This window comes from Phyllobates terribilis, unplaced genomic scaffold (assembly GCF_046119375.1).
Source record: "Phyllobates terribilis strain yellow unplaced genomic scaffold, ASM4611937v1 Scaffold_282__1_contigs__length_2493038, whole genome shotgun sequence".
NCBI lineage: Eukaryota > Metazoa > Chordata > Amphibia > Anura > Dendrobatidae > Phyllobates > Phyllobates terribilis.
Window position 1 is genome coordinate 507,359 of NW_027363042.1, and position 18,527 is coordinate 525,885.

General features: G+C 45.5%; 3 non-coding genes across 3 annotated transcripts; all 3 read right to left on the minus strand.

Moving 5' to 3' along the window:
* Positions 1-3,999: 3,999 nt before the first annotated feature.
* On the minus strand, positions 4,000-4,189 carry LOC141220350 (U2 spliceosomal RNA). Its single transcript, XR_012288655.1, has one exon. It is a non-coding gene; the product is annotated as a U2 spliceosomal RNA (small nuclear RNA).
* Positions 4,190-16,368: 12,179 nt separating this feature from the next.
* Positions 16,369-16,559, minus strand: LOC141220334 (U2 spliceosomal RNA). The gene has a single exon (XR_012288640.1). It is a non-coding gene; the product is annotated as a U2 spliceosomal RNA (small nuclear RNA).
* Positions 16,560-17,658: 1,099 nt separating this feature from the next.
* On the minus strand, positions 17,659-17,849 carry LOC141220342 (U2 spliceosomal RNA). Its single transcript, XR_012288647.1, has one exon. It is a non-coding gene; the product is annotated as a U2 spliceosomal RNA (small nuclear RNA).
* Between the last annotated feature and the right edge of the window lie 678 nt (positions 17,850-18,527).

The window sequence follows — 18,527 nt, forward strand, 5'->3', positions numbered from 1 at the left end:
ATTATGGAGTTCATCTTTAGCGCCTTCAGGGATCCTAAAGGGGCCGACAATCTCTCTCCCCATGATTCCAGCCCAAAACATTACTCCACCTCCTCCTTGTTGGCGCTGTAGCCGTGTTTGCGTGGGGTGTCCATCAACCAGCCATCCTCCACTCCATCCATCTGGACCATCGAGCGCTGCACGGCACTCATCCGTGAACAAAACAGTTTTGAAATCAGTCTTCATGTAATGTTTGGCCCACTGGAGCCGTTTCTGCTTGTGTGAAGTGGATAGAGGAGGTCGACAGGATGGCGTATGCACAGCTGCAAACCTCTGAAGGACCCTGCATCTTGTTGTTCGGGGGACGTTGGAGGCACCAGCAGCTTCAAAAACTTGTCTGCTGCTATGACAAGGCTTTTTTGCCGCTGCTCTTTTAACCTGACGTAACTGCCTGTAGGAAAGAGTCCTCAATTTGCCCTTATCAGCACGCACACGTGTGTACTGTGAATCAGCTACATACTTCTTGATTGCCAAGACACTTCATCCTGATCATCGCACAATGTTGATTGTAGTCATGCCTTGACCTAAACACTCCACAATTTGTTGCTTCTCAGCAGCCAACACATCCTTTTTCTTTCCCATTTTGGCAGAAAATGTAGGCTGCTTAATAATGTGAGACAGCCTTCTTAAGTAGTCTTGCCTTTCATTGGACACACCTGCCAAACTAATTAGCACAGGTGTCTGCAATTGCTTACAGTGATATAAAGAGCCCTGACACACATCACCATCAATGAGTTTAACTGACAAACAAACAAATTCTTCCCTTATCACTCCTAAACACTTTTTGCATAATAATTTGGAACACAGTGTACATGTGCTTTTCCACAAAACACCAGTGGTTCACGTAGTGAATCTTACAGTTCTAACTTGCCAACCGTGGTCTGTATGGAGTTGTTCAATAAAGGGTCCAAAATTAAGATAACATAGATGGTAGAGGTCTCTATGAATAGGAATTCCTAAGTATTTGATACCCTGTGAGGGCCAGGCAAAGGGAAAGTTGGACTGGATGGAATCCTATATGGATTTGGGGAGGGAGACATCGAGGGCCTCAGACTTCGCTGCATTGATTTTAAAATTTCACCATGTAAGAAAGTGATCTATTTCAGCCATAACAGCATGGATGGATATATGTGATTGAGTGATATATACTAGGACATCATCAGCAAATAGAGAGCACTTGTACTCGGTGCCTCCCACCTCAATCCACCTAATATTGGGGTTATGGCGAATTGATGAGAGCAGGTGCTCCGTCACTAGGATGTATAAGAGAGGGGACAGAGGACATCCCTGCCTTGTCCCATTGGTGATTGTGAAAGGTGATGAAAATGTTCTGATGCACCCCCTGGGCCTTGGGACACCCGGAGCCGGTCCCTTTTTGGTGGATGCTGGTGGTTGTAGTCTTCGTGGCGGCGACCCGGTTCCGTGGCTCAGGGTGGTCAAACCAGTGGCGGAACTATTTATGTGGTTTTGATGTTTAAATGTCCGACTACGCCACCCGTGGATTGCGGTCAGAGTGAACCGCCGCTGCAGGGCAGACCGCTGAGGCTGGTGTTGTGGGTGCAGCAGAGCATAGCATAACTCCCCACGGGAGGAGTATAGCCTCAGGGCAGTGTATGCGGAGGATGGGGGTGATGGTGCAGGGCAGCAGCAGTAACGACACGGAGTCAGTGATGCAGTCCAGGGCCTTTACTCACAGTTCTTATTATCCAGACCACGTCTGCAGGTAACGGCTGCCCACGTCGTACTGTGCTCACCAGGTGAGGGGCTCAGACAACTCCCAGATAACTTTGGAGCGCTTCACAGGACCCCCTTTGTGTGTCCTTTGTCTGGCCTTTCTTACCAAACCTTCTGTCCGGCTGCCTCGGGCCTCCTCTTGGTAAACTTGGCGCCAGTTTCCCTGACCCTATGTGGTGCCTTCCTAGCGGGTGTAGCGAGGGGCTGCGCCACATAAAATGTCACAGCCTCCGGTTTCTAGCTGAGGGTCGTTTCCTGCCTCCACTAGTTTCGGGGACCGGTCTCCCCCTTTGGCCTGACCCCTCCACGCAGGTGGATTCGGGCGTGCGGTGGCGACTTGCCCGTCCGCACCCCTGGGATCCCTTCATTCCTCGTTCCTGGAGCCTTCTCCGCTCCTCTTCCTTCCTTCTCCCTCTTCCAGGCCTGGGCCTCTGTTACTAGGCCCGCCTCCGGAGCAGAGCTCATACAGAGCCCCTGCTCCCTGCCACTTCTGCTCAGACTTCTCTGCACTGAACTAAGATGGTGCCCACCTTTTATACTCCCTTCTCAATGCACCCAGGAACTGCTTCCTCCCTGCTCCTGCACTACAGGGTTCCCCTTCCTCAGTGTTCCCTCCCCCCACTCCAGCCAGGGACAGTGACTGTCGTGCCCATCTCAGAGGCATATTGGTCGCCCTGCCCCACGGCAATGTGGTGTAATGCATGCAGGTGTCGGGTCCTGATCCACACTCCATCCTTACCTGAGAGTGAGATATCACACCTCTGGGTGAGGTGCAATACCTCTGTAGCAACCGAGCCCTCAGGGTGCTACAGTTCCATTTATCTTCAGCCTAGGTGACGTATTGTGATACAGGGCCGTGATTTTGGCTATAAAAGGGTCCCCTAGACCCCTACCCCAAGCTTTTTAAGAGAATCATATATGGCGTGCCAGGAGACTCTATGGAATGCTTTCTCAGCATCCAACGAGAGTATCTAATTACAAATTTTTAACTGCATCTAGCCCAGGAAATACTTTGTGCCTAGTAGCAGTGTCTGCTAGTCAGCGGATTATCCCGGCTGTTAAGCAAGCTACACCACCTGTAGTTTGGACACTTAATTTTTTCAAAGGAAATGCTTCGGGACCACGGGATACTCAGTGAAGAGCATCAGGAGGCACCCCAAGGCATAGGGGCTGGGACTGGCAGTAGGATGCCTTGCGGTGGACAGCCGAGCTCGATCCTTATAAAAGCTTTTTAACTGCAGCAGCTTTAGTAGACGCTACTGGAGCTGGAATTACGCGGCTGCTGGCATGAGACTTGCCCTCCAATAGATCCTTGTAAATGGATTTAAAGTGTATTCATTCAAATTAGAGAGACAATTTAAATTAAAAAGCTTAGAGCTGCCTCCACCACAGGGGGGCTCGCTCGACCCACCAGCGGACAGGCACCAGTATTGGGAGAGGGGGGCTGGCCGTCAGGGTTCACCGCGGCTCTGGCACAAACCCGGCGACACGGAGGTGGCACGGGCAGGAGCGGACTGAACGTGTCGGCTTCTCACTTTTTGGATTTTAGAAGGGCATGACATGCCTATATCTGTGTCTCCCCCTCCTTTTACTCCTCCACCTCTTTTCTTTTCGCATGACTATATGTACTTGTCACTTTTCCATGTGTTAGTTGTGTCTTCTGAGCAGTTTGTCAGCTTTTGGACACCTTTGAAGGTGTTTTCTATGTGTTTCTATGTGTTTTTGTTTGCCTGCCATTGGTTTTAACGGTGTTCGAAGGTGTTCGACGAACAGTTCGACGAACACACGGGTGTTCGACGAACCGAACCGAACTCGAACACTACGGGGGTGGCTCAACACTAATAACAAGGGCATTTGCTAAATAGATGGTGTATGTGCAACAATATACTGAAAGAACAATTATATTGTGCAGCTTATCTCACCACCTGTAATTAGTTAGGTGAAAGCTCCAAAATGCTTGCCTAATATGGCTGTTTATCCAAAAGGAAGTAAAGAGGGAGAGCTAGATAGATAGCATTGCATTACAGTACATGGCTATGCAATGCAGAGTTGCTGAAGTTGAACCAAAATGAGTTTGTCATCTGGCTTCTGCAACTTTTAACATGAAAAATACAATGAGGAGAAGAAAAGCAAAGCCAAAAAGTCCATCCAAAAATCCGACAAACAAGCAAAAGCAACAAAAAGCATTGAATTCAATTCTTTCTGATTTTAGAAACTGCATTAAAGAATGAGTGCACTGGTCCTGGAAATGCTGCAATACCAGGTCAATGCGTGGAGTGGACAGAGCAAGCTCTTTTACCATCTCCCTGTTCTAAAAATCCATTTAATATATGGTCCCCAGATAGGGGACGTATCAGATATTAAACTGATAAGAACAGATCAGGTTTCAACATATTTTATTAAGTGCGTAAAAGATGGTTTACAATCAAAAACAACAACACAAACAGTACATTATTAAAACACAGAATTCCAACCATAAAAACCCCATATACGATTAGCATCCCTCCTCCCAATACATTTGACATCACTCAAGTAATAAATATACATCTGGCTAAAAGCAATTTTAAGACAATCCTTCACAGAAATAGCATCACGTTTAAAAAGTAAAATATTGCGTGCCTTCCAAAGGGCGTCTTTAAAACAGTTAATCATACACCAACATATACAATACTGTTGAGGGGTCGGACATTTAAAAAGGCCATATAAAACATATTCATGGTTAAAATCTCTTAAACCGCAAGTCCATTTTAAAAGAATCCCAACTTTGTGCCAAAGTTCCTGTGCAAATGGGCAATTCCACATAAGGTGCAAGGTGGTTTCGTCATAAACACATGAGTCTCTGGGGCATTTTGCTCTGGCCACCAGGCCTCTCCTGTGTTGAAACTCTCTGGTGGGGAGGCACTGGTGGACCACCATCCATGCGATGTCCTTATGTCCATTTGCTAAGAATTTCCCGAAGACATTCTTCCAAACTTGCTTCGATCTCTCTTCTGAGAAATTTACTATGGGGGTCACATCTTCATTCCTCCTCAGAAAAGATAAAAGCTTCTTGCGGTCTTTAAAAATGTCCATATTAAAATCACCAAGGCTATAAAATCGAACAGTCTTTTCTAAGATTGCTTGGTGTTTGGGGGGGCATAGTAAAACAGGGGAATTCAACGACAACTTAAACCATCTTTTAAAAATCATCCCACAAGTATATTTTAAAAAATAACTTAGCGCACTATTACCATTAAAATGTTTGAAACAAAAGCAGAAATAATTTAAATACAAATAAATATGTAAGTCGGGGACATCCCTTCCGCCGTTCATTTTATTCTTCCTCATTATTTCTCGCCTTAATTTTTCCATTTTGGAGTTCCATAAAAACATAAAGATCATCCTAGTCATTTTTTTAATTAAAACATCAGAGGGGGGGTACACCATAGCTATATACAGTATGAGGGGTAACAACACTGATTTTATAATTAAAATTTTCCCCTCCATTGTTAGGGACCTCAAACCCCAAAATGATATTTTCTTTGACATTTTTTCTATGACATTCTCCCAGCTTTGAGTTCCCACATTCTCCTCGTTAAAAACAACTCCAAGAATTTTTACATTGTCTCGTTTTATAGTGAGCTGCGGGAGTTGGGCGGTGTCCCAGGATCCCAAAGTCAGACATTCAGATTTATTTAAATTAAGTTTAAAACCGGATGCCTGGGAAAAAAAATCAATGCGCAACACCGCCCTCCGGAGGGAAGCAGGGTCCACGCACACAACCGTCACGTCATCCATGTAGCCAAAGACCCTCACATCACTGCCACCTCCGCCAGGAACAGGAACCCCTCTAATCACTTTGTCTTTCCTTATTGCGCTCAGCAGGGGCTCCATGGCGCAGATGAACAGGATGGGCGACAAGGGGCATCCCTGCTTCACTCCGGACTCAAGGGGAGCTCCATCTGTTAAAAAGCCATTAAGAGAAATTTGACTAAAACAATTTTTATATAAAATCTTAATACAATTTAAAAGCATATTAGGGATACCCATTCTTTTTAAAACTCTAAAAAGAAATCTATGAGAGACTCTATCGAAAGCTTTTTCAAAATCTAGGGCTAAAAGAGCTACATTTTGACCCCGGTCTCTGGAATACCAAATTACATCCCTTAATACGTTTAAAACCTCTGAAATACTTCTGCCTGGTACACTACAAACCTGCTCAGGCTGGATTAGTTTGGCAATGACACTCCTGAGCCGGTCAGCAACCACCTTAGCAAGTACCTTGTAATCAACATTTAGGAGAGTTATGGGTCTCCAATTCGCTAGAGTACTGCGGTCACCTTTTTTATATATCAAAGACACCACTCCTCTCCTCCACGAAAATGGCAACTGTTCACAAATAAAAACTTCTTTAAAAAGCATAAAAAGGTCCTCTTTTAAAATGTCCCAAAAAGTAAGGTAAAATTCTACAGGTAGTCCGTCACACCCAGGTGCTTTACCCTTAGAGAAACTTTTAAAAACATAAAATAATTCCTCTAAAACAATATCGCGTTCTAAAAACTCCTGGTCTGTAAAATTTAACTTAAAATCGAGATCATTAACCCCTTAAGCCCCGCGGGTGGTTTGCACGTTAATGACCGGGCCAATTTTTACTATTCTGACCACTGTCACTTTATGAGGTAATTACTCTGGAACGCTTCAACGGATCTCCCTGATTCTGAGATTATTTTTTCGTGACATATTGTACTTCATGATTGTGGAAAAATTTCTTCGATATCACTTGCGTTTATTTGTGAAAAAAACGGAAATTTGGCGAAAATTTTGAAAATTTAGCAATTTTCAAAATTTGAATTTTTAAGCCCTGAAATCAGAGCGATATGTCACACAAAAGAGTTAATAAATAACATTTCCCACATGTCTACTTTACATCAGCACAATTTTGGAACCAAAATTTTTTTTTGTTAGGGAGCTATAAGGGTTAAAAGTTGACCAGTGATTTCTCATTTTTCCAACAAAATTTATAAAACCATTTTTTTTAGGGACCACATCACATTTGAAGTCACTTGGAGAGGTCTTTATGACAGAAAATACCCAAAAGTGACACCATTCTAAAAACTGCACCCCTCAAGGTGCTCAAAACCGCATTCAAGAACTTTATTAACCCTTCAGGTGCTTCACAGGAATTTTTTGAATGTGGAAGAAAAAAATGAACATTTAACTTTTTTCACAAAAATGTTACTTTAGACCCAATTTTTTTTATTTTCACAGGGGTAACAAGAAAAAATGGACCCCAAAATTTGTTGTGCAATTTCCCCTGGGCACGCAGATACCCAATATTTGGGGAAGAAACACTGTTTGGGCGCACGGCAGGGCTCGGAAGGGAAGGAGCGCCATTTGACTTTTTGATTGTAAAATTTGCTTGAATAATTAGCGGATGCCATGTTGTGTTTGGAGAGCCCCTGTGTGCCCAAACTTTGGAGCTCCCCCACAAGTGACCCCATTTTGGAAACTAGACCCCCCAAGGCACCTTTCTAGATGCATAGTGAGCACTTGGAACCCCCAGGTGCTTCACAAATTGATTCGTAATAATGAAAAAGTGAAAAAAAAAACACTTTTTCATTTTTACGAATCAATTTGTGAAGCACCTAGGGGTTTCAAGTGCACACTATGCATCTAGATAGGTGCCTTGGGGGGTCTAGTTTCCAAAATGGGGTCACTTGTGGGGGAGCTCCAATGTTTGGGCACACAGGGACTCTCTAAATGCAACATGGTATCCGCTAACAAATTGAATGGAAAATCGGCTCAAATTGTTAGTGGACACCACATTGCGTTTGGAGAGCCCCTCTGTGCCCACACTTTGGAGCTCCCCCACAAGTGACCCCATTTTGGAAACTAGACCCCCCAAGGCACCTTTATAGATGCATAGTGAGCACTTGGAACCCCCAGGTGCTTCACAAATTGATTCGTAATAATGAAAAAGTGAAAAAAAAACACTTTTTCATTTTTACGAATCAATTTGTGAAGCACCTAGGGGTTCCAAGTGCTCACTATGCATCTAGATAGGTGCCTTGGGGGGTCTAGTTTCCAAAATGGGGTCACTTGTGGGGGAGCTCCAATGTTTGGGCACACAGGGACTCTCTAAATGCAACATGGTATCCGCTAACAAATTGAATGGAAAATCGGCTCAAATTGTTAGTGGACACCACATTGCGTTTGGAGAGCCCCTCTGTGCCCACACTTTGGAGCTCCCCCACAAGTGACCCCATTTTGGAAACTAGACCCCCCAAGGCACCTTTATAGATGCATAGTGAGCACTTGGAACCCCCAGGTGCTTCACAAATTGATTCGTAATAATGAAAAAGTGAAAAAAAAACACTTTTTCATTTTTACGAATCAATTTGTGAAGCACCTAGGGGTTCCAAGTGCTCACTATGCATCTAGATAGGTGCCTTGGGGGGTCTAGTTTCCAAAATGGGGTCACTTGTGGGGGAGCTCCAATGTTTGGGCACACAGGGACTCTCTAAATGCAACATGGTATCCGCTAACAAATTGAATGGAAAATCGGCTCAAATTGTTAGCGGACACCACATTGCGTTTGGAGAGCCCCTCTGTGCCCAAACTTTGGAGCTCCCCCACAAGTGACCCCATTTTAGAAACTAGACCCCCCAAGGCACCTTTCTAGATGCATAGTGAGCACTTGGAACCCCCAGGTGCTTCACAAATTGATTCGTAATAATGAAAAAGTGAAAAAAAAAACACTTTTTAATTTTTACGAATCAATTTGTGAAGCACCTAGGGGTTCCAAGTGCTCACTATGCATCTAGATAGGTGCCTTGGGGGGTCTAGTTTCCAAAATGGGGTCACTTGTGGGGGAGCTCCAATGTTTGGGCACACAGGGACTCTCTAAATGCAACATGGTATCCGCTTACAAATTGAATGGAAAATCGGCTCAAATTGTTAGCGGACACCACATTGCGTTTGGAGAGCCCCTCTGTGCCCAAACTTTGGAGCTCCCCCACAAGTGACCCCATTTTGGAAACTAGACCCCCCAAGGCACCTTTCTAGATGCATAGTGAGCACTTGGAACCCCCAGGTGCTTCACAAATTGATTCGTAATAATGAAAAAGTGAAAAAAGAAACACTTTTTAATTTTTACGAATCAATTTGTGAAGCACCTAGGGGTTCCAAGTGCTCACTATGCATCTAGATAGGTGCCTTGGGGGGTCTAGTTTCCAAAATGGGGTCACTTGTGGGGGAGCTCCAATGTTTGGGCACACAGGGACTCTCTAAATGCAACATGGTATCCGCTAACAAATTGAATGGAAAATCGGCTCAAATTGTTAGTGGACACCACATTGCGTTTGGAGAGCCCCTCTGTGCCCACACTTTGGAGCTCCCCCACACGTGACCCCATTTTGGAAACTAGACCCCCCAAGGCACCTTTCTAGATGCATAGTGAGCACTTGGAACCCCCAGGTGCTTCACAAATTGATTCGTAATAATGAAAAAGTGAAAAAAAAAACACTTTTCCATTTTTATGAATCAATTTGTGAAGCACCTGGGGTTCCAAGTGCTCACTATGCATCTAGATAGGTGCCTTGGGGGGTCTAGTTTCCAAAATGGGGTCACTTGTGGGGGAGCTCCAATGTTTGGGCACACAGGGACTCTCCAAATGCAACATGATATCCGCTAACAATTTGAGCCGACAATTTGTTAGCGGATATCATGTTGCATTTGGAGAGTCCCTGTGTGCCCAAACATTGGAGCTCCCCCACAAGTGACCCCATTTTGGAAACTAGACCCCCCAAGGCACCTATCTAGATTCACAGTGAGCACTTGGAACCCCAGGTGCTTCACAAATTGATTCATAAAAATGAAAAAGTGTTTTTTTTTTCACTTTTTCATTATTACGAATCAATTTGTGAAGCACCTGGGGGTTCCAAGTGCTCACTATGCATCTAGAAAGGTGCCTTGGGGGGTCTAGTTTCCAAAATGGGGTCACTTGTGGGGGAGCTCCAAAGTTTGGGCACAGAGGGGCTCTCCAAACGCAATGTGGTGTCCGTTAACAATTTGAGCCGATTTTCCATTCAATTTGTTAGCGGATACCATGTTGCATTTAGAGAGTCCCTGTGTGCCCAAACATTGGAGCTCCCCCACAAGTGACCCCATTTTGGAAACTAGACCCCCCAAGGCACCCATCTAGATTCATAGTGAGCACTTGGAACCCCAGGTGCTTCACAAATTGATTCATAAAAATGAAAAAGTGTTTTTTTTTCACTTTTTCATTTTTACGAATCAATTTGTGAAGCACCTGGGGGTTCCAAGTGCTCACTATGCATCTAGATAGGTGCCTTGGGGCGTCTAGTTTCCAAAATGGGGTCACTTGTGGGGGAGCTCCAATGTTTGGGCACACAGGGGCTCTCCAAACGCAACATGGCGTCCGCTAACAATTTGAGCCGATTTTCCATTCAATTTGTTAGCGGACACCATGTCGCGTTTGGAGAGCCCGTGATGTGCCTAAACAGTGGAGCTCCCCCACAAGTGTCCCCATTTTGGAAACTATACCCCTCAAGGATTTTATTAAGGTGTATAGTGAACATTTTGAACCCAGAGGTACGGCACAGAATTTGTTTACATTAGGTCATCATATTGAATAAGTTGTCATTATTCTTGAGCGCAAGTGTTCGCTACTTGAGTTTGCATCGGGTACTCAGGTATGCACCATGTACAGCGTGTGCTCGAGTGACATGCTCGAGTCCCTGCTCCGCATGTTTCACGGTTATTAGACACCCAAAAAAAACCATGCGGGGATCGCTCGTGCATGGCAGGCAATCCCCGTAAAGTTTTTTGGCCGCAAAGCATATGGGACAGAGACTCGAGCATGTCACTCAAATACCCACGATACTCAATGCATACCAGAGCACCCGATGCAAACTCAAGTAGCGAGCACTTGCTCTCAACACTAGTCGCCATATCGTCATCTTTTTTTCTTACTTTTGAAAAAAATCCCAACCCCAGCCCTAGCCCTAGCACAACCCTAGCCCCAGCACAACCCTAGCCCCAGCACAACCCTAGCCCCAGCACAACCCTAGCCCCAGCACAACCCTAGCCCCAAACCCAGCCCTAACCATAGCCCAATCCTAACCCAAGAGTTTATTTTTGACGCCGTTCCTTGTGCGGTATAAGTGATTAGACGACTTTATTCTTCAGGTCGGTGTGATTACAGCAATGCCAGAATCATATGGGGTTTTTATGACTGACAGCTGTCACACACTAAAAGACGCATTTTTTGTAAAATCTAGTTTTTGCATCGCCATATTTTGAGAGCTATAATTTTTCCAGATTTTGGCAGACAGTCATGTGACGGCTCGTTTTTTGCGGGATGACTTGACGTTGTTATTGGTGCCATTTTCAGGCACGTGACATTTTTTGATCGCTTTCTATTCCGATTTTTGGGAGGCAGAATAAACAAAAACCAACAATTCAGGAATTGTTTTTTTTTTTTTTATTATTCTGTTCCGCGTGTGGTAAAATTGATGAGGTAGCTTTATTCTTCGGGTCAGTACGTTTACAGCGGTACCACATTTGTATCATTTTTCTATGTTTTGGCGCTTATACACAATAAAAGCTATTTTATAGAAAAAAATATTTTTTAGTATCACTTTATTCTGAGAGCTATAACTTTTTTATTTTTCGGCTGATGGAGCTGTGTGTTGGCTTGTTTTTTGCGGGACGAGATGACGTTTTCAGCGGTATCATTTTTATTTATATGCGTCTTTTTGATCGCGTGTTATTCCACTTTTTGTTTGGCGGTATGGTGATAAAGCATTGTTTTTTGCTTCGTTTTTTTTTTTTTTTTTTTACCGTGTTCACTGAAGGGGTTAACTAGTGGGACAGTTTTATAGGTCAGGTTGTTCCGGACGCGGCGATACCAAATATGTGTACTTTTATTGTTTTTTTTTTATTTTTTTTATAATAATATTTATTGATGGGTACATTATATTTTTATTTTTGGTGTATTATTTTTTTTATTTTTTTATAATATTTTTGCACTTTTTTTTTTTTTTTTTTCCCACTTTCACACAGTTTATACACTTTATTACTTTGTCCCACTCTGGGACTTTCACTTTTTTTTTTCTGATCGCCTGCATGGCACAGGAATGGAGCACCATCCCTATGCCATGAAGGCTGTCAGAAGTGCACAGTGTGAAGATTGCTTGGAGATGCACTGCGCATGTCCAAGCAATCTTCCTGCTGTCTGGTGACCCGGATGTTGTCATGACGACATCGGGTCGTCATGGCAACACCCGGGAAGCCTTTGCAGACTGCGCTGGAAGCCGGAAGAGGAGGTGAGTATCGCCGATCACCTCCCCTTGCCCCCGCAATGCCGCGATCGACTTCGATCGCAGCATCGCGGGGGTTAATGTGCTGGGAGCGGTGCAGGACCGCTCCCTGCACATAGTACCGGGTGTCAGCTGTGACAATCAGCTGACACCCGGCGGCGATCGCGCCCGCACAGCCTGTGTGCGCGCGCGATCGCGATGACGTACTAATACGGGTCTGGCTCTTAAGTCCCAGGGCACAGACGCGTATTAGTACGTCAGATGTTATTAAGGGGTTAAGAGCTTCAGATAAAAAGGACTCATCTATACACTTTTTACTAAAAAGATGCTTATAAAAGTTAAAAGTAGCATTCAACATTCCCTGCATAGATGTTTCACCCTCTAGATTTGTGATCACTTCTCTTTTATCCATGACTTTTTTGAAGAAGAAGCGAGAGCACTTCTCCCCCTCCTCCAAGTGCTGCACTCTAGAGTTAAAAATAATCTCTTTCCCCTTTGTGTCTATGCAGTTCTGGATTTCAGCTTTTAGGCCAGCAATATCATCTCCCACCTCCACCCCTAGCTCTTTGAATTTAAAAAGTGTTTGTAGTTTGGTGTTAAGATCACTAAAACATCTTTTTTTCTCTCTAGCTTTACGTCTCCCTGCTTTTATAAAAAACATTCTGACTTTTTTTTTCAAATTTTCCCACCAGGTTACCATAGGGGCATCAGAAGGTTTTTGTCGCCGCCAGGCTTGATAGGCTTTACCAAAGTCTTGTCGAATCAGAGGGTCCTCCAGCAGGTAAGTACTTAGACGCCAGAGGCCCCTGTTGACCCTCTGTTCATCCCGGTGTTCTAGGTGCACCTCCAAGCCCTTATGGTCAGAAAATATATTTGATGTTAAAACACATTTTACAGGGTTAAAATCATCTGATAGGAAAATAAAATCGATCCTGGAAGACACCCCTCTTCCGGACCACGTATAACCAGGGTCCGTCGGCAGAAGTGACCTCCACGCATCGCATAATTTAAAATCAGTTATAAAATCTTTCAATAGATGACATGATTTATCCAATTTGCGTAAAGGGTCACCCCCCGCTCGTTGTTCACTAGCACAAAGACAATTAAAATCACCCCCTACGATCAGGGGAGATGACCCAGTACAGTACAATGGCAATATCCCAAATAAATTAATTCTCTCTTGCTTATCAGGGGAAGCATAAACATTCATTACACGTAGGGTAAAACCATTAAATTTAAAATGCACTAAAACCACTCTGCCTGGTACTATTTCTGTGACAGTATTTATAGTAATATTTCTCCCACGACAGAGGAAGCCCACCCCCGCTGACTTGTTGTCATTGGAGCCAGACCAGATGGAGGGCCCCAGTCTCCAATCTGTCTTGATGTCATTATAATTTAGTGCATGTTGTATCCCGCATTCTTGTAATAAACATATGTCAAAGTCAGTGGTTTCTAAGTACTTAAATAGAGCAGCCCTACGAACTGGGCTCTTTAATGACCTCACATTCAGTGAGACAAGTCTTAATGTGGGCATTCATAGGTCAGGGTGGTGGATCTTCCATGAGGACACCTGACTCAAAGCCCTGTATGTCAAATTGCTCCAGGACATCCGGGCTAGAGGACCCAAACGACTCGATATTCTGTGAGCCGGCGGTTGCCCCCTCGTAGGTCACGGTTCCCAGCCACATTCCAGGAGACGCTGGGGCTTCGACATTCCGTCTCTTTTTCGGGGCAGACTCCACTAGGTCACTGGTGCAGTCCTCCTCTTCCTCCACCTCCTCCAGGGGGAGAGACTGGTCCATCAGGATAAGATCACCAACACAGATTCCCTGATGTTCGCCACCTAGAAGCAAAGCCCCCTCATCTGGCTGGCTAATCGCCCTGGAAGATCCTGAGGCCATCGCTGCGTGGTCCCCTGTAGCCAACCGCACAGGGGCACCACCCTCCAGCCCAACAGGATCGGTATCGGGAACCATCGACACGGAGGATACCCTCCCAGAAGGAGGACCCCTCCGCTCCGGTCCATGCGAGGTCCGCCCATCGTTAAGGGACTTCGATGCAGGGGCCGCCCCAGAGGGGCCTCCGGCTCCCTGCTCCATCCCAGCCTTCTCACCCTTCGAACCGCCCTCTGACGCCGGCCCGCCAGTGAAGACCGGCGGGCGCATCGGCTCAGCTGCAGAAGATGCAGCTTCTGCGTAGGTCCTGGTCCTGGTCCTGTTGGGGCATCCTCGGAACATGTGCCCCACCTCACCACAGAGATTGCATTTCCTCCCAGCGGGACAGTCCTTCATTAAATGTTCGTAACAGCTGCAATTATTGCAGCGGTCTACTTTCCTGCCCGTGCAGGACGTTTGGGTATGACCCATTTGTCCACAGTTCCTGCAACATACCGGCATTCCAGGGTAAAATAAGTAGCCTCTGCTCTTACCGATCACAAATGTTGAGGGAGGGTGTAGCATTCCTCCCACTCCGCTTGGGTCCCTCTTTAGACGGGCTATGTACCTCCTCTTGCCGCACCAGAAGCCTACCGCGTTCTTCACAGTGCCCAGGTATCTCAGATCGTCACAATAACGGATAAGGTAGGTCGAGATGTCTGCAGCTTCCACAAAGGGGTTCGGGAAATGCACCACGATAGGGATCTCGTCATAGGCATACAAGAGACAAAAGGTTAGTCCATCCAATTCATCTAAGTAGTTTTTCTCATTTACCTTTTGTACGAGTTGGTGACAGCATCCCTGGCTCTTGAAGGTGATGGTGTAAGTCCCCTTGTACTCATTGTCCTGGAAGCAGAATATGTCTTCCCGCCGAAACTCCAGGACTCCAAGCAGAATCCTATGGCAGATGTAGTCCAAATTCTTCTCCGTCCTCGATCCTGCTCCAACTTCAATCCTCACGGTGTTCCGCTTCCGGGCATCACCCGATGAATATGTGAGCGTTGCCGGCATCCTTCACTCAGGAACGTACCGACTCTTCTCTCTGAAAGGCGCAAGCCTTCATGGGATCCCTTCCCGTTGCTCCCGGACTAATCCTTCCTCCCAATAGCAGCAGGGGGGTTAAGTCCCTCCGAAGAGGAACGATCCCCCCAGGCCGAGAGAAAGGGTACCAAGAGCACCTCACAGGCAAGACCACACAGGTAAACCTGATAGATCGTGCCAAAAGGCCGAGAAGCGATAACCAGAATTGGTTTCGGCCTACGGTGCCACCCTCGGATCCTGAAAAGTCCATTTGTGGAGATGGCCACCTGGACTCCCGTTAAGAAGACATGTTGTCAACCTCTAGATCCCTTACATGCCTGCACTTTTCGGCTTGCTGCTGCAGCAATCCACGCGTTTTAGATCTGCATGACTCCAACTATTTTAGCACAGCACCCTCACCCCCTGCTGTTCCCACCCGCCTCAACACTGGTGGAAGGGAGGAGAACCAATTAAGGGGGGGACGAGCAGCTGTCTACCCTTAGCAGGAGTGTTGCTGATTACTTACCTTTCCTGCTGCTGCTGGCTGTCCAGCAGCAGACTGAAGGTGGCTGCTGCCGTGCGCTGGTATATAAAGGCTCAGAGCCTATTATGACATGCGCAGCCAGTGTTCCATTGCCACATTCCATCTACTGCAGGCAGGATACCTGACTGGTTGAACGGCACTGAGAAGCTCACAGAGACCGCCATAAGCAACAGTTTAAAAGAATGCCACAGACTAATCAACCAAACTTTTTGGGTTGGGTTATTTTTTATAGTCTGCAGGCGTTAAATGAAAGAAGTCAGTGTTCCACCAGAGGGAGACAACGTTTCAGAAAAGGCATTGGAGCAAGCCAAAAAAGACATTTTAAGTGCAGCAGAGTAACCAGCGCACATACCTGTTAGCTCAGGTGAGTTTAAATGGCTGCTGTTGATAACAAGGGCATTTGCTAAATAGATGGTGTGTGTGCAACAATATACTGAAAGAACAATTATATTGTGCAGCTTATCTCACCACTTGTAATTAGTTAGGTGAAAGCTCCAAAATGCTTGCCTAATATGGCTGTTTATCCAAAAGGAAGTAAAGAGGGAGAGCTAGATAGATAGCATTGCATTACAGTACATGGCTATGCAATGCAGAGTTGCTGAAGTTGAACCAAAATGAGTTTGTCATCTGGCTTCTGCAACTTTTAACATGAAAAATACAATGAGGAGAAGAAAAGCAAAGCCAAAAAGTCCATCCAAAAATCCGACAAACAAGCAAAAGCAACAAAAAGCATTGAATTCAATTCTTTCTGATTTTAGAAACTGCATTAAAGAATGAGTGCACTGGTCCTGGAAATGCTGCAATACCAGGTCAATGCGTGGAGTGGACAGAGCAAGCTCTTTTACCATCTCCCTGTTCTAAAAATCCATTTAATATATGGTCCCCAGATAGGGGACGTATCAGATATTAAACTGATAAGAACAGATACTACACATGATCTTAGCCAAAAGGCCGAGAAGCGATAACCAGAATTGGTTTCGGCCTACGGTGCCACCCTCGGATCCTGAAAAGTCCATTTGTGGAGATGGCCACCTGGACTCCCGTTAAGAAGACATGTTGTCAACCTCTAGATCCCTTACATGACTGCACTTTTCGGCTTGCTGCTGCAGCAATCCACGCATTTTAGATCTGCATGACTCCAACTATTTTAGCACAGCACCCTCAACCCCTGCTGTTCCCACCCGCCTCAACACCGGTGGAAGGGAGGAGAACCAATTAAGGGGGGGACGAGCAGCTGTCTACCCTTAGCAGGAGTGTTGCTGATTACTTACCTTTCCTGCTGCTGCTGGCTGTCCAGCAGCAGACTGAAGGTGGCTGCTGCCGTGCGCTGGTATATAAAGGCTCAGAGCCTATTATGACACGCGCAGCCAGTGTTCCATTGCCACATTCCATCTACTGCAGGCAGGATACCTGACTGGTTGAACGGCACTGAGAAGCTCACAGAGACCGCCATAAGCAACAGTTTAAAAGAATGCCACAGACTAATCAACCAAACTTTTTGGGTTGGGTTATTTTTTATAGTCTGCAGGCGTTAAATGAAAGAAGTCAGTGTTCCACCAGAGGGAGACAACGTTTCAGAAAAGGCATTGGAGCAAGCCAAAAAAGACATTTTAAGTGCAGCAGAGTAACCAGCGCACATACCTGTTAGCTCAGGTGAGTTTAAATGGCTGCTGTTGATAACAAGGGCATTTGCTAAATAGATGGTGTGTGTGCAACAATATACTGAAAGAACAATTATATTGTGCAGCTTATCTCACCACCTGTAATTAGTTAGGTGAAAGCTCCTAAATGCTTGCCTAATATGGCTGTTTATCCAAAAGGAAGTAAAGAGGGAGAGCTAGATAGATAGCATTGCATTACAGTACATGGCTATGCAATGCAGAGTTGCTGAAGTTGAACCAAAATGAGTTTGTCATCTGGCTTCTGCAACTTTTAACATGAAAAATACAATGAGGAGAAGAAAAGCAAAGCCAAAAAGTCCATCCAAAAATCCGACAAACAAGCAAAAGCAACAAAAAACCATTGAATTCAATTCTTTCTGATTTTAGAAACTGCATTAAAGAATGAGTGCACTGGTCCTGGAAATGCTGCAATACCAGGTCAATGCGTGGAGTGGACAGAGCAAGCTCTTTTACCATCTCCCTGTTCTAAAAATCCATTTAATATATGGTCCCCAGACAGGGGACGTATCAGATATTAAACTGATAAGAACAGATACTACACTTAATCTTAGCCAAAAGGCCGAGAAGCGATAACCAGAATTGGTTTCGGCCTACGGTGCCACCCTCGGATCCTGAAAAGTGCATTTGTGGAGATGGCCACCTGGACTCCCGTTAAGAAGACATGTTGTCAACCTCTAGATCCCTTACATGCCTGCACTTTTCGGCTTGCTGCTGCAGCAATCCACGCGTTTTAGATCTGCATGACTCCAACTATTTTACAACAGCACCCTCACCCCCTGCTGTTCCCACCCGCCTCAACACCGGTGGAAGGGAGGAGAACCAATTAAGGGGGGGACGAGCAGCTGTCTACCCTTAGCAGGAGTGTTGCTGATTACTTACCTCTCCTGCTGCTGCTGGCTGTCCAGCAGCAGACTGAAGGTGGCTGCTGCCGTGCGCTGGTATATAAAGGCTCAGAGCCTATTATGACACGCGCAGCCAGTGTTCCATTGCCACATTCCATCTACTGCAGGCAGGATACCTGGCTGGTTGAACGGCACTGACAAGCTCACAGAGACTGCCATAAGCAACTGTTTAAAAGAATGCCACAGACTAATCAACCAAACTTTTTGGGTTGGGTTATTTTTTATAGTCTGCAGGCGTTAAATGAAAGAAGTCAGTGTTCCACCAGACGGAGACAACTAGAGATGAGCGTTGTTCTACTCGAACTGTTCGCCAATCTCAAATTCGAGCTGTTTTGGGCGGTGTTTGA